This window comes from Callospermophilus lateralis, chromosome 4 (genome assembly GCF_048772815.1).
Source record: "Callospermophilus lateralis isolate mCalLat2 chromosome 4, mCalLat2.hap1, whole genome shotgun sequence".
NCBI lineage: Eukaryota > Metazoa > Chordata > Mammalia > Rodentia > Sciuridae > Callospermophilus > Callospermophilus lateralis.
Genome location: NC_135308.1, coordinates 108,403,383 through 108,407,639, shown reverse-complemented (window position 1 = coordinate 108,407,639; position 4,257 = coordinate 108,403,383). Strand labels below are relative to the sequence as shown.

At 38.6% G+C, this 4,257-nt stretch overlaps 1 pseudogene; it reads right to left on the bottom strand.

Moving 5' to 3' along the window:
• Positions 1-2,363: 2,363 nt before the first annotated feature.
• On the bottom strand, positions 2,364-3,653 carry LOC143398473 (olfactory receptor 6C4-like; annotated as a pseudogene).
• Between the last annotated feature and the right edge of the window lie 604 nt (positions 3,654-4,257).

The window sequence follows — 4,257 nt, the reverse complement described above, 5'->3', positions numbered from 1 at the left end:
GTTCCTGTCTGATAATGTGAGTATCTGTCATATCTGAGAATAGTTATATTTAGTGCTTTATGTTTTGCATAAGAAAGCAAAACAGTTTCTTCTTCTTCTTCTTCCTCTTCTTCCTCTTCTTCTTCTTCTTCTTCTTCTTCTTCTTCTTCTTCTTCTTCTTCTTCTTTATGATATGCAGTATTTTATTTTATGTTGGAGATCATGTGTAAATGAATAGTTAAAGGTAAGTTATATTGATGCCCTAAAGATGGATCACAAGAGTGTAATAACTAGTTAGTAGCTAATTGTGAAAGCCAGGGGATCTGCATGGTAGCTTTCAAAGGAGGATGTATTTTCTGTAGTGTAAGAACAAACATGTGAGTGGCATGTTGATCTGCTTGTTCTAGTCATTGAGTTCCAGAAACCTCTGAATTTTTCACAACACAGGTGTGTTATAAAGCTAACGACCCTGATGGGGGGAACATGACTAGAAATATGAAAAAAAAGGATGTTTGGGTATATAGGCCTGAGTATTTTCACATTTTGAACCCTATGAACAATTGGAATTAAAACTGTGGCTCATTCTTCCCTAATAAGAAGTGGTAAGCAGGTGGTTCAGGGGTCTACACTATGCAAGAGATGAAAGACTGCCCTCTGGAGCGGTTCTCATCTCCTTTCCTAGGTGCTAAGCTAATGCATTAAATCCCATATCATGTATGTGGAGACATGGTGACTTAAGAGGTAAAACAAAATCTATACACTGAAATAGTTGTAATCACCAGACAATTGTCCTGGGTGGAGTCAGAGATATAGATATTGCTTAGGGGTCAGGCATGTAAGACTTGTTGAGCTAAAATTTATGAACATGGGAAACTTTCTAAAGACATGGGATTTAACATCTGGGCAAGGATCTCATTTCATGGCTAAGGTGTCCCATAGAGCCTGGAAAAAGCAATGTCCAATGCTCACTGATGTGGAAATATCTTATAAGGCCCTACAAAGATTCTTTCCAGAGGAGGCCCCACATTCTCCAAGGGCATGAGGACTAGGATTCTGAGAGGGGAACAAGCATCACTAATGTTTAATAGTGACTTTAATACACCACATATGATGGTGGGAGAAATAGATGGTCATGGGGGACATAAATAGCCATAGAGTTGGGATTGTTAATATTCTTGAGGATGTCAGATGCCAGGTGGTTCCACTTAAGTAGAGAAGCCAGGAGTCTACCATCCTCACAATGATGGGCAAGGTCAGAGGGGTATTCAATGGACCTGCAAGCAGGGAGCTGTGGAGAGGGTTAATAGACCATGACATAGCATCCTTATTAATAACCCTAACTGCCCCAGAATCATCTATAAATGTGTCCCCTAAATGTCAGGCACAGCCTTGTTACACTCTTGTCTTGGTGGATTTTTATCATTTCCAAAATTCCCTGTGATTTCTCTTTGCATGGGTACAAGATGATTCCATTTAACACCCTTCATTCTAATTTCAGCACTCAAATAAGACAGCCAGAAATGTCCTTAAAAATATTCATGTCATCTAACACTGTACCATAAGAAATGCTTTCTGTAGGTGGTGGCAGGGAGGCAGTTTTTGGAGTCATAAAAAGGAGTAGATTCATGGCCTGGGATTGTGGCTCTGTGGCAGAGCACTTGCCTCACACATATGAGGCACTGGGTTCAATCCTCAGCATGACATAAATAAATAAATAAATAGATAGTTAGATAGATAGATAAATAAATAAATAAATGTATTGTGTCCATGTACATCTAAAAAAAAGTAAAATAAAATAAATCGAGTATCTTCAGAAATAAAGCTGTTTAAAACCATAGAAAAAGTGTTATTGTAGAGTATTTGGGGGCATAGTTAATGAAAAATCTCTTCTGAGAAAGAGCCAGTCATATTTAACACAGTACATTTACAACTTTTTGATAATAACAAAATAATTACTATTTTTTTTTTTTACTTCTGAACATTCTAAAGAAGTGTTCTATCACTATGACCTGTATCAACACTCTGATAATTTAGTGATGAGTCCTAGAGCTCCTTGGGGGATAGAGAGTTGATCATTCAGCTTGTCATATTTATGATAAGCAAAAGAGTTTTCAAGCAGGTTTTTTTTGTTGTTGTTTTTGTTTGTTTCTTTGTTTGTTCATTTTGTCTGTATTTGCATAGTCTAAAAAATACTTTCCTCTCTTTTTAAATCTAAAAGTTATCCCCTGAACAAATTTGAATTAACCTTCTTTAACCATTTCTTGGTGGAAATTTAATCTGAAAATTCAATAGGTACTTACATTGAATTAATCTAAGAAATCACTTTAACAACTGAAGGGCACCTTCAGGAACATCTTTAACAATTTTCATTTGTTTTGAAGCCACTAAAATAAATGAAGATGCACAATTTTTCTGGCCATACCCTTGAAGGCTTGTTTTACCTGGTTTTTCCTTAGAGTGTAAAGGGGCAACAGAGTTGTTGAGCACAGCTACTCCCTTATTGAAGGCAACTCCTTCTTTCACTGAAGGCTTTATGTACATGAAGATGCAGCTTCCATAAGAGAGGGAGATGACAATCATGTGGGAAGAACATGTGGAAAAGGCCTTTTTCCTTTGCTGAGCAGAAGGGATCTTCAGAATGGTCCTGATGATGTTTGTGTAGGAGAGGATCACCAGCACCAGTGTGACTACCAGTGTCAGAAGTGCTAAGATAAATTCAAAGAGTTCCAGTAGACTAGTGTCTGAGCAAGAGATTTCTATGAGGGGTCCATAGTCACAGTAATAATGATTTAGCACATTGGACCCACAGAAATCCAGATGACTGGTCAGGATGATTGGGAACAAGATGATCAGGAAGCCACACAGCCAAGAGCAGAGAACCATCTGGAGGCAGACCCTGCTGTTCATGATGGTGGTATAATGCAGAGGTTTGCAGATGGCCACATAGGGGTCATAGGACATGGCAGTCAGAAGGTAAAATTCAGTGACCCCAAAGAAAATAGCAAAGAAATATTGAGTGAAGCATCCAGCAAAGCTGATAGTCTTGATCCCAGCTGAGATGCTGAACAGTAGCCTAGGAGTGAAAGTGGATGTAAAGGTGTTGAGAGCCACAGCTGAGTCAGGATGGCATATTGCCAGAAGGGAGTGGTTGAGAGGTGATGCTAGTGAGCCATTGAGATGATGATGGTTATGTTAAGCTGTGTATTCAATAGTATATTTGACCTTTACTATCTGGCAATAGGGTGGCTTTTGCTGCCTCCTGTGCTCTTGCTGCCTCCAGAGCGTGCTAGTTTGAAGTTCCCATGGAGTTCTCACCAGGTTCCAAGGGAGAGTGCACGCGGACCCTGGTGGAGGGTAAGAGTGTTCCTGGGGAGCGTGTGTGGAGTGCTGGTGGAATTTGGCAATAAAGAGTTGCTGTTTTGAACCTACAAGTGCTTTGTGGTGGCTCGGTTATTTGTACCCAGCCAGACTGCAGCATAAAGGAAATTTTTAGGAAGGAGAAATTCCGGAGGAAGAAATACATGGGAGTCTAGCAGGGTGAGGATGATGATTGTCAGATTCCCAATGATGCTGAACATATATGTAAGGAGGAGAAATATAAAAATGATAATCTGAAGCTCTGGAATATCTGTTAGTCCAATAATGATGAATTCAGTCAAAGAGTGGTTTTTCATCGCAACTTCAATTGACTGTGAAGCTGAGAAAGGAAAAGCAGCATTGGGAAGGGGAAAGTAGCTGAGGAATATTGAGCACAGGTTTAGATTTCCCTTGAAACTTGTTTAGAGGAAATACCTCTGTTTAAACCAGTCAATTTTTTTTTTTTTACTTCATGCTTACTTGATCATTAAAAAATTTTAAAAACAAAATTTTAAATAAAAATGCCCCAAAGATTAGTAGAAATTCAAATTGATAAAGATCTGATAATTCACCACTATGGAAGGGTAACATTGATGACCTCTGTACATACTCACTTTTTGACATAGGAAAGATGATGAGGAATTGTATCTCTGAGCTACATAGTGTCAGAACTGAGATGTCAGATGTGCATGAAAAGGTCCAATAAATTATCACATATTTTCTTTCTTAATCCTAATGTATGCCCTGATCACTCACAACGTATTCAGGCAGGCTTTGAGAAAAAGGCATGTCTGTCTGTCCCTTCATTTAACAATTGCTGCCCTTCCTCCATTGATTTAAATCAAAACTCCTCTCATAATTCCTTAAAAAGTTGGTTTATTTAAAATCATCAAAGATCAGGGAACATCCTACTCTTTAAAG